This window comes from Ixodes scapularis, unplaced genomic scaffold (assembly GCF_016920785.2).
Source record: "Ixodes scapularis isolate PalLabHiFi unplaced genomic scaffold, ASM1692078v2 PGA_scaffold0__279_contigs__length_252992795, whole genome shotgun sequence".
NCBI lineage: Eukaryota > Metazoa > Arthropoda > Arachnida > Ixodida > Ixodidae > Ixodes > Ixodes scapularis.
This window is the reverse complement of record NW_024609835.1, coordinates 238,644,442-238,657,053: the sequence shown is the minus strand read 5'-3', so window position 1 is coordinate 238,657,053 and position 12,612 is coordinate 238,644,442. Positions and strand designations below refer to the sequence as shown.

Genomic DNA, 12,612 nt, shown 5'->3' with positions numbered 1-12,612 from the left:
CAACTAATGCAGCGCAGCCGGCGTTTTTCACCACGAAAAAAGGTCAAGTATAGAGAGCGTGGTGCGCGTTCGGCAGCCCCTCCCTCTTCCGTCTTGGGTCACGTGTCAAGCGTGGCGGAGCAACACCTCCTGTAGTCCGTTCCAACAGGTAGGGCGAGGGTAAGACGTGCCAAGAGGAGGAAGCAGACGGAACGCTAAAGACAGAAGGAAGTTTCCGCCTCTCTTCTCCAGCGTTCCGTCAGCTTCCTCCTTTCCGGCACGTCTTACCCTCGCCGTACCTTCTTGAGTTGCAACGGACTATAAAAGAGACGGCCGTAGCGCTCCGAGTGGTTATGTCACAATGTCGGAGAAGGAAGGCCATGCAGCAACTACGTAAAACAACATCTAATAACGACGTAAAAAAAAAAAAAAAAAAAAAAAACGTTTTGTCGAGCGGAGCGGTGGTGTTTGTGCGCGTTTATGTGACATTAGTTTACTTTTTTAAGAGCGCAGTCTTGTACAATTTATTATATATAGAATGTATACGGTGATATGCAACGCGTTACCAAGGTTGAAAGTACCAAATTTATATTTATGATTATCCGTGTAACCGCAAAACTACGTACAGTCCCCCCCCCCCCCCCCAGCACCCCCCCCCCCCCCCACACACACACATACACACTTTTTGAATGAACCGCCTTCGATGCGACATCTTCCCTTATACGGGCTCCGATTCTGAAAAAAAATATGTTGCGTGTGAGCTACTGACTGAAAAGAAACGCTGACACATTCCAGAAGGGAAGGGAAACGAAAAAAAATCCAGTCTCCACCGCAGGGAGCGCGTACGTGCAAGAGATGGGTCGGCAGCGTTACGCCTTTCGTTCCCCAGTACTGCCGCTTCTGTGTGCGGTACTTTTGATATTTGTCTTCCCGCCGTTTTTCTGTTGTCACCGCAGTCTGGGGTAGTTATTTTGTGTTCGCTTTCTATTAGGGCATTTACGTGGATTCGCGGAACAAGTACGGTTTGAGTGACATGTCTGGCAGGTAGCCAACGATGACCTTGGTCGATTATCGATATACCTCTCTCGGCAGGGAGAGACTTCTTGGAGTTTGTGTTCAAATGTTTTCGTGAGGGATATTGTCGGAAGCATCGATACGATCGACAGGTGAGAAACAACTTATTTACGGGGTTTCTTTTTTTTTTTTAAATCAATCAATCAATGTTTTATTTACAATTTTTTTCTCAAAATACACAAAAACTGTTTGGACCCATAGCCAATAAGGCTAGTCCGGGGTCCAATCTCAATATAGGTTCAAAAAGCGGCAGAATACAATAGACTCGTACAATGCGCAAAAGAAGCAAAAAAAAAAAAATCCCGCAATTATGAAATGCAGTTAGCGTAACTGCATTTCCTAATCACGAAAGAATCTTTTTAAGGAGGGCAGAAAGTTGTTTTCCAACTTTATATTAATAGGTATTTCATTCCAAACTAGAGCACCATAAAATTCTATCAGCCTTTGTCCATATGCATTATGGCATGGCGGTAAATTAAACGCATATTTTGCTGCAGCCCTTGTTTGTCTCCTGGGAGATCGAAATACATTCAAAGAAAGGGGTTCATTAGACTCTATGATTTTACGAACTGTTAGGGCTATTTTTAATTTGTAAATACAACTGAATGGTAACACGTTTAGCGATTGGAAAATAGGTCTGCTGGGGTTAGTGTTTCTTGAAAATGTTATAAATCGTATCGCCAGTTTTTGCAAGCGAGTTACCGGATCTAAGTATGTAGCGTAAGTATTACCCCAGGATTCAATACGATAAACCAGCTGGCTGTGGAGGAATGCAAAATAGAGTATGCGCAAAATAAATAAATCAAAACATTCGCGTGCTTTTAATAATGTATAACAGCCATATGCGATTTTCGAACACATGTGCTTAATTTGGCTTTTCCAGTGCATATCAGAATCAAACAGAACACCTAAATATTTATAACAAGTAACATGTTGTAATTTTGTATTATCTAATTGTATAACTATGTCGTCGTAATTAATCGCCTTTTTCTTAGAATGAAACACTGTATATTTAGATTTCTTTACGTGAACCATGGCAGAACTCTAGTCAATTCCTCATTGATTTTATCCTGTATTTCGCCTATCGTGTCCCCAGCAAAAATAAGTGCCGTATCGTCGGCGTACATTAAAGCTTCCGAGTATTTTAAAATCGACGGAAAATCATTTACATAAAGAAAAAAAAAAAAAGGATGGGCCCAAGAACTGAGCCCTGTGGTACACCAGTTAACACCTTTTGAGGGGTAGAGAAAATTATTTATTACTACGCGCTGTTTACGGTTAGAGGGATACCTACTAAACAACTCCGACGTTTTCCCCCGAAAGCCATACTGGTGGAGTTTATAAAGCAAGATACTATGATTAACTGTGTCAAATGCTTTTTTTATATCTAAATATACAACAACGGCACTTTTACTTTCATGGAGAGCTTTGTTGAGACGTTGAGTTAGGACAAAAGCAGCTGAGGACGTCGATCTATTTGGTCTACATCCGTGCTGATTGTGGCAAAATATTGAGTATTTAGTTATAAAGTCCTTTATACGTTTGCATATTATTTTTTCAAAAACTGTGTTAATTGTACTTAAAACTGAAATTGGTCTATAGCTGGACGGTGTCGAAGAATCTCCATCTTTAAAAATAGGTACAACCTTAGCTATCTTCAGCTCGTTAGGATAAATCCCACTCTTTAACGTGTGATTAAACAGGTGTAAAAGATAAATACCTAAAATATCAATATTATATTTGAATAGTTTAATAGGAATTGTATCTAGGCCTGCGGCTTTACCTATTCTAAGGTTCCCAACTACTGATATTATTTCATTAACTTCAATTTCTTGCATTACAAAGCTATTTGTAATTGCTGTCAATGACTGCTGGTGATCAGGTACTTTACGGTAACTGAGCTGCTAGGAGAGGCCCTATATTAGTAAAATAATCATTAAAAGTGTCTACCGTGTTCTGTTTGATTAAATCAGACAATACATGTTTATTTGGACGAAGGCCAATAGCGTCATTGACAGTGTCCCAAATTATTTTAATGTTTCCACCCGCTTGCCTAATTTTAGTTGAGTAATATTCCTTCTTTCTTTTTCTCAACATGGAAACTGATCTGTTCCTGAAATGTTTAAACTGGCTTAAAAAGTAAGTATTATTTTTATGCTGTGTCCATTTATGATACCATATATCTTTTTCCTTTAATACCCCTAAAATTTGGCTGGTCATCCTAGGGCGAACCGGTACATCGTATTTATTAGACGTCTTTTTTACAGCACTCAACGTTATCGCGTTTTTGAGACTAGTAAGGAAGTTGTAGTATTCAATGTGAACGTTTTGATTATAAGTGGAGTATATATCTAGTCGTTCTAATACCCTGCGAAGCTGTGTATAATCTATTTTGGTGTGCTCTTCAGGACGACAAGATTTTCTTTTATGAATGATCTCTTTTTCTAAAACAAAAAAAATGGCCAAGTGGTCAGCTATTAAGCTTGGGTAAACACCAGCATGGACATCCGTATCAGTATTGCAAAGAGCGTGATCAATTAACGTACTGGAGGTGCTAGTAATGCGAGTAGGTTCAGTAATGAAGTTGCGTAAGTTGAATGATTCTAAAAGCAGTGTATAGCTACTATGCATATCACTAGCCAGATTAATATTAAAGCCTCCAACAACTACAATACGATCGTTCTGTCCATTAGGCAATGCCGTAAGTACTGCCTCAAATTTTACAAGAAAAGAGCTTACTAACGAGTTTGGAGGTCGATACACAACACCGACTATCACGCCACAATCAAGCTTTATGAAGAGTGCTTCGATGACATCATCACTAATAGTGGCAGGAGATAAAACCTGGAAAACAATATTTTCTTTTACAAAGAATGTGACGCCTCCACCTCTTGTATGCGTATCACGTGGAAGAGATGATAAATTGTTGCCACGCATAACAATGGTTTCATTGTGTTTTAACCAAGTTTCACTTACTGCGATTACATCAAAACCAGGCACATCCTCGGAAACATGCCCGACTAAAGAATTAAAATTTTTTCGCAAATTACGTACGTTGCAATGGAAAATCGAAAGCTTATCTTCGTTCTGTATCAGTTGCTCAACATGCTGATAAGTGAAAGGCAAAATAAGCGCAGTAACACAACTCCTTGCGTCAGGTTCAGAACAGTTACCACCATCCTGATCAAATCCCCCTAGACGTGAGCTGCAAGACAGGCGAGCTCTCAGTTTTTCGCATAAGGACCTTGCCCTGTGACACCCAAACATAATTCCAGTTTTTCTCTCGCTTTGCCTGTCGAGCTTTGTTTAGTAATACCTGTTTAATAATAAGCTTGTAGTACGCGAGTAAAGTGGTGCAGTTTTTTTTTAAACTTTAAATCTCGTAATAAAATGGAATCTCGTTCTTCGCCGTTATCCGTGTGCAGCTGCGACACTTGTAAATATGCGTGGTAGTATTTCAGTTTTCACTGGAAGGTGAATAAAAAGTCAGTGTGATTATTGAAAGTGCGTTGTTTGTGCGTATGTGTTTATTTATACTAATTTTATTTTATTGACTTTACCGCGTTTATACGTGTGTCTTAATTGTATTAAGGTATTAGTATTATTGTATGTACAGTACGTTATATCTTTTCTAAGGCAGCTCGAGCCCATAGGGAGAAGTAAATTAGTTGATTGTAAATAGTGACTTTGGTACCCCTGCCACACGGAAAAGCTAATATATTTTGAATAAATATTATGAGATTCAATCAGCTCGCGGTCTTGAGTGATTATACTAGTGTCGCAAGTTGATTTGTGAACCCCATATATTCATTCGATCGAAATTGCATTAATTTCGCCATGAGAACGGGGTATAAAGCAATAATTCAGTCATTGCACGCGATAATATCGCTTACACTATCGTAATTGGCACTTGTCTAGCCGTGTCCGCGTTGTTACTACGTCTACCTGCCTTTTAACTGTGATCTGTTTTGCTGCGTCCAATCACTGCGTGTCTCGCTATTTCGTCGAAGTATTTCTGTGTAAAACATGTATCCGTACAGCAATAATTGCGTGGCTCAATATTTTTTACTTAAAACAATAACATTTTTCTAGAGACGTCTATACGCTTACCTAGTCCCTATGAAAAAAAGTATATGAATCTATATAAGAACTGATATGAAATATCCACAAACTGATATGCGACATAGGAAACTGATATGAAATATCCAAAAACTGATATGCGATATAAGAACTGATATGAAATACCCCAAAAATGATATGAAATATCCAAAAACTGATATGCGACATATACGAACTTATATGAATGTGTCCAATAAACATATCAGAAATAAATTCAGATAATTTTTTTTTCAGTATACGACGTGACAAGCGGGAAAGCAAACACGTGGCTTGGAACCGCAGTGGAGCGGCTTGATTTACTGGCTTTCAAATAAAAACGGCATGAGCGTTTACTTTTATTAAGAGATTCGTCCCCTGAGCCGTTCTAAATACTGTCATAGGTACGACATTCTTCAAAAAAAATCCAACGCGCTGAAAATATTATTTATTGCGTAGGTGGTCACCGAAAAACTCCGTACTTACAAAACGGCCTGTATAAAAGGCGGAAACGCAGAGCTCTGAAATAGTTATTGGGTGTGCTGTTGTATTCATGTTTGTTGTGCCGTGTATGCGTATCCACTCAATGTATTTGTTCAACTGATGCTAGTGGTATGCGTAATGTGTGTACATGATGGCGTGAGTAAATAAATAGATTTTTGTAGCACATGAATTGGCGGTACCTAGCGCTACCTAGCCTAGTGTAGTTGATATGCGGCATATGAAACTGATTTGAAATAATAATTTTTGAAATGAAAAAGGTGTCCAATAAACATATCAGAAAAAAAGTCATACTTTTTTCAGTAGGTATGGTAACGTGTAGTTACCCAAGTATGGTAACTACACGATCTCCCGAGAATTTTGTGAGATTCACCTTGATTGTTGATAGAGACACTGAAGGTGGCAACTTCGAAGGTATCCTTTTCCAAAAAAACAAAACCTACGAGTTTTTTTGTTTTTTTTTTTTTGGGGGGGGGGGGGGGATGTGCGCCTCTGTCAGGAACCAGCAGGATTTCACACATTCGGCCTACAACAATTAAAATATGTACACAAATTGGTGCACTACATGATTTCACGGAAGCTTTGCGAGATTCACCCTGCTTGTTGAGATATGAGGCACTAAAGGTGGCTACTTCGAATGAATCTCGTTACGAAAGATCGAGCCTACGAGTTTTTTTGCACAAGTGTGCTTCCACCATGAACATGTATGATTGGAGATATGCGGCTTACAACAATATAAATGTGTATATACCCAAATAGGTGCACGCTGATGTCTCGTTAGTATGGACACTTCCTTTCATGCAAGAAAATCTTTCATAATGTGAGGTGCCCACAATCACAAGACCAAAACGCATGTTTTTTTCAGTTTGTCCGTCAATATTTATCCATACAGTGAGATACTCATATTTAACGGGGTTGATATTATCGATACATGACTGTACTAGAAGAGTTCCCAAGAGCCTTGAGAGATTCGCCCTGGTTGATGAACTAAGAGGCATGGCCGGGGCGGGACTTCGAGGGCCAAAAATGGTCTGGTCTTCGCAACACCAAAGATGGCTGTCGTGGATGGCCGATCGCCCAGAGGCCCTTTCCGGCGCCTTCTAACTGCAGCAAAACCCGAGCCAGGGATACCGATAATTATCGTCCCCGCTGTACGTAGAACTGAACCCGCAGCTAAGTCCCCTGAGCAGCGTGTGACAGTTACTATGCTCGGCAACCCAGTCGCTGCACTCCTAAATACTGATCAATGCAAACATACCACTTTTTGAAAATGCAATATTCGAGGTGTGCAAAAAAAAAAAACTTTCAGCCTTTCCGTTTTGGTTAAGAAGAAAGCCCAGCGAAGCTATACTATGGTGAGACAGCCTCAAGGACAACCTCAAAGATGACGCTTAAGGACGACGTCTAGGATGACCTCAAGGACGACTTCTAAGACGACCTCGAGGACGACGCCTAGAGGACAACCTAGCCCTATTGAAAATAAGTCTAAAGAGCCCATCACCCTTGAAGGATTATGGGACCTCACAGGCCTTCAAAACCCTTCAGAAATACCCTACACAAAAACCCTTCAAGGACACCCATAGAGAAACCCTTCAGCCTCACAGCCCTTCAACTCGCCAGACCCTTCTTCCCAAACACCTTAGCCCATCATGCAACCCTTTAGACACCCAAATGACTGTGAACCAGAGACAAAAATGCAGTTCCAAACGTTATTGAAAACTTTTAGTTGTACATGTATATGTACAACTGCAGCAGCAGCTGTAGACGAAAGAGATCATATTAAACAGGGACAACTGAGTTCTTTATTCCAAAGAAAAATATATTTCAAAGTACTCACAACGCCCCTGGGCAAATTCCTGATTTACGGTAGTTCAGCTAATATAACCGAGCAGGTGCACCTCATGGGCACATACACAGTCTCAGTAAGCACGTTTAGCGAAAATCACGAACTCGCAAGCAGCACCCACCGCCGTTGAGAAATCCTGAGCACAGTCACGGTTTCGTCCATGATGCCGTCGCGGCGGCGTCTTCGGCGTATTTTTCGCTTGCTTGATGCTTCTGAAGTAGGACGGACGAAGAGGCGCAAAGAACAAGGCCGAACAGCGGCCGTCATCTAGCGTCTCAGGACTTAGAGTGCCATGATCCGTGTCCGCAGGCACGACATGCGGTGGGACGCTGACCCCGACTACCAGGCTTGCGGCGCGTAGGCCGACACCGGCCACCATCTTCTTGAATACGCTGAACACGATGGCGCTGCGGTGCTGAACGTGGCCAACGCCGAACTGGGATTCACCTGCGGAACCTAGGAAGAAACTGCACGGATCAAAACAGACCGAGGGGCGAACCCTCAAAACCATGCTCACCTTCCTGGAGGAAATTGGTCCGTTCCAGACATCCGCGGCGGCGGCGACGGTAGGCAGCGAGCTCTCTGTTTCTGGCATCACCAGGGTGGGTTACCACTCCGGGCGCCGGAGGCCACGCCTGGAAAGCTTGCCTGTTTCGAGGTCACGGGCCGCCGGAATGGTACTTCCCGGAGCGGCTGGCGTGGCCTGGAGGTAGAGCGGGACCGTGACCGGAACCTTAATCCGGGCCTAAGGGAGAGTGGTCTGCTTTCTATGGACAGGCGGCGGGTGGTCGGCGGGGTCGGGTACTTGATGAGTTTAGCAGCCAGGCATTGAGCTTGGCGGCGGCGGATGATATGTTGTACTTAGAATCGTTGTGTGCACTTGGGGGGTCCGGTAGAATGGGAACAGGATGTACCATACATTTCACGTTGCAGTCACGGCCCGTTAGCGCGTGTCCCGTCCATAAAGTGGCGACTAGGCAGATTTCTACATGAGGCACACGTTTACGCGGTTGCGTCTTCCAAAATACGTTATAGGCCTTGTCTTGAGTTTCAAAAGCACGCAGCGGCAGGGGGCCCCATGGTAACTCACTCAACGGAGCAGTTCCGGGCTGTGAAAGACAATCTGCATGGCTGTGGCTTTCTCCATGCAGTGCGTAAGGAGAATAGCCGGGTTATGGTTGTAATTGATCAGGTAGCGGATGATCTGATCAGGCGTATCATACTCATTCAGGTTGTAGATGGTGTCACGTGAGGCGTTCTTAGGGCTGTTACGTGTGTGGTGGCCGCGAAGCGAGAAGACACTGCTCCCCTCTTGGTCGTTTCTGAAGAGGGAAATGGTCAGCATTCGTTGTTGTTTGACACAATATCTTCAGCTGACTCATCCGTTCAAGCCGGGCACACAGATGTTAGTGCTGTGAATAGTGTTGGTCCCTCGGGCCACAACACTGCCGAATCGAGATTCGAAGAGGAGTCGATGTGCCGAGGGACAACGGGACGAGTGTCTCCAGTCAGGGAATTACTTCCGGTGCCGAGCTGTTGTCTCTAGAGAGCGATCTTCAAAAGTGGGCAGTCTGCACCAAGGTCTCACACATAACTTTTTTCCTGAAGATGTTTACACCACCCTGAGTTGCCTACGGATTCCAGAACGTTGTTGAAGACCCCGAGACAAACTGAGCCAGTGTCAATGACTGATGGTGTTTACCACTATAGTGGTAAATGAAGGGCACATTACTGAACCTTGGCAAATTGGATAATTGCGTCCAGTTGAAGAATGGTCAGACTGTGTTGACTACTAACCTGTTGCAGTCACTTTCAGGAATCAGCATTTGTAGGCACCATTTTACCACCATGGCAGGCTTGTATTTACGTTCCTCACCATCCTCGCAGTTGTTTTTTGCTACACAAAATCTTTCCCGAGATTTGACAGTGTGGAGTATAGATTGACACCAAGCACAAGTCCGTGTGCCTGCCAGATCGAGTGAACTGCTATACTATTTTTTTACTTCTACACACGTGCAATGGTAGCACTCTTCTCTGAAGCGAAATGCTGGAAGTGGTGAGTATTAATTGTAAATGGTTGCGTATCCTAGCAGTCACACAGTAGCATGTGGAAGAGTGGTATTGTTCACACAGCATAGCCGCTAATATATGGTTTACTAATTTGGTTTCCTTATTTGTCTTCTGCCCTGTCTTTTCAGGAGTCCAGAAGTACAACATTGTTTATTTTCATGAGCGAGGCGAGGTATCTGTTGTTACTTTTAAGTGGGTCAGAGGAAATGAAGTCATGTGGCCGCCGTACGAAAGGACAAAGAAGATCACGGCTGCAATCAAAGACAAAGTGGAACCGTCACCATGTGACTGGAAGCGGTACAAGTGTAGAGTGATTATGACATTTTCGCACCCTTTCGAATGCTATGCCAGACCTCAGATGGAACTATTAGCAGTAGTTTCTATAGCACTAAAACTTTTATTTTTGTTTTTCATGAGGACATAAATGTCTGCATACTGTGTAAAGTCGGGGAAAAATGAAATGCGAGCAGCAAGATCCACTTGCGGTGCCTGTGGCTCCAAGTTGGCAGTTTCTCTCATATTTTGAACGCTGATTAGTTTAAGTTTAGCTGTTACATGATTATAAAGCTGATCATTGACTTTCATCTTCATCATATATGTTGACCTGGAAGGTTTTGTATGTACTGAGTGCCACTTGGAAGTTAGCCATCCAGTCTGCCGCTGAAAGTTACACGTACGTTGACGGTCTACGTGAAAGTTGCCTGCACTCATATGCCTTGAAACTTGATAATGTGGTTGCTTGGGCAAGTTGGTAATTCATGCTTTGATGGAACAGCGCGGATGAACAGTCGCACTCACATGCACACAAAAGGCGACAGATAGCGCTGCGAGTCTGTCTCCTTTTCTGTGCATGTGAGTGTGACTGTTCATCCGCGTTGTTCCATCAAAGCATGCACTGAAAACTTTTTTTTTGTGCTGCACGGTGCAGAGGGACTTTCCCAGGTCTGGGTGAAGCACCATCCAGTCTGCCACTGAAAGCTACAGGTACGTTAACGGTGTACATGAAAATGTCCCGCAATCATGCCTTTGTCAACTTGTTTTCTTGGGGCTGCACGGTTAAGAGGGATTTCCCCACGCCTCGCTCAGGCACCATCCAGTCCGCCGCTGTAAGCTACAAGTACGTTGATGTTGTACGTGACTATTGCCCGCACTCATGCCTTTGTCAACTTGTTTTCTTAGAGCTGCACGATGCAGAGGGACCTCCCCATGCCTGAATTTTCCATCATATGTTCATAACACACTTAAACTTACCTGTAGATGGGAATAGCTTTTCCCCTTCGTCTACAGGTAACTTTCAATGCTTTTTTAATCTGCACTCATACCTTCGTCAATTTTTTGCTTGGCGGGGGGGAGCCGCAGCGGCCTTCCTCTACCGAGGACTAGCACTTTGTCACTCGTCCAGTTACGTTGTGATAGTTACTGGCACTCATATCTTAAGCTTTTCTCGCTATGCATGAGATTGCTTTTCCACGACACAGCCAATATTGTAGATTACATAGGTTCAAAATATTGAAAATGTTTCTAGGCACAAGGGCTATTCATATAGTCCAATTAATATAATTAAAGCATATTTCTTTCATTTGTTTACAGACGGACGCTCACCGAAAGGTCTGACTTGGACATGAGCCAGACAACAGCAAGACAGCTGCCAAATATATAGTAAAAGAGCTTCCAGGGCAGAAAGGTATCGCACAGTCGCCAAAAAAGGCGACTGTGCGCCAGAAGCCACCAGAAGATCCGGAGAAAATGCATACTATTAAAATTATCATCTTATATGTCAATATAAATTTGGCTCATGGTCTTTCAGTGGCACAGCATCCGGGCTGGGGTACTACACTTTGAACACTCATCAGCTGTCCAAGTAAAGGGTAGGGCATAAGATCTAATGCCCTAATCCCTAGGGATTTTGAGGCGTGATATTCAAAAAAATGTCCGCTGAGGATCCCTGTACGTATGTCCTCCAGATGTACAAACCACTTACCTTGGTACATCCGTTGGAGGTCCAAGGGACGTCCGTCGGATTTTCGCGGATGTCCCTCGGATGTACGACATATCAGAAAAGGATATCCATCAGATGTCCGATGGATATCCAAAGGTTGGTTGGGGTACGGGTGATCTCGCTGAGGTTGGCCAAGAAGAAGCTTGAAGTCGTCGTCTAGAAGTTGCGAGAGCTTCTGCAGGCGCAGTCGAGGATCGAGCCTGGGCGAGCTGCTATAACCCGAATGCTCAGATGTAATAGCGGGTTTCAGCGAAGGTGTTTTCAGCTGTCGAGCCTCCTTACGGGCCACATGAACTGGAACCCAGCCCGAGCCGCGCTCCTCTGGAGCGGTAGCCTCGCCCGTGACTACCACCTCCATGAATGACTAAGGATTGGTCACAGCTGCGATAGACTGAGCTCGGCGGCGTAGCCACCCCAGTGAAAAAGTGGTCCTAGGGCCTCAAAAGCTATGGTTCGGCTCCAATGTTTAGGTGACATTATGGCTGTACACCTTCCTATGATTGTTGCACAAATTAGACGAAGGGTAATGGAATGTAGGCTGCCACACACGAAAATTTACGCAGCCCGTACGATGCGCGCCAGCTCCCTTCGGCCCCCTAGCGGCCTTTTGCCGCCGTGTGGCAGATACCTGACAATTTTAGTTATTTATTTATTTAATTCAATTCACCTTCAAAACCCCTTCAGGGAGGGTGTTGCGGAAGGTTGTAACACTAACACTCAGGTGTGTAAACTTAGTAAAGAAAAGCAGAACAATAGGAATAAACTGACACAAAGAAGTATATATGGTTAAATTGAAATCATTTAAAGACAAAACATTTTAGAGGCACTTTCGTTTTCTTTCCCTTCTTTTTTTCAGCTATGAGGCAGCGATGAAAATGACTTCGCTCAATTTCTCTTTGAAATGAAGAGTGTAAGATATGGAAACGATGCTGCGGGGAAAGTTATTCGATTCCTTTACTGTGCGGGAAAATAATGAAGCAGACGAGGTCACTGCTCTAGTTTTGGTGGGCATCACGTTGAGTAGATGACCGGTACTATAAGAAGTTCG

At 43.4% G+C, this 12,612-nt stretch overlaps 1 pseudogene; it reads right to left on the bottom strand.

The window, feature by feature from the left end:
- Positions 1-3,112: 3,112 nt before the first annotated feature.
- On the bottom strand, positions 3,113-11,922 carry LOC120837422 (annotated as a pseudogene).
- Positions 11,923-12,612: the final 690 nt, after the last annotated feature.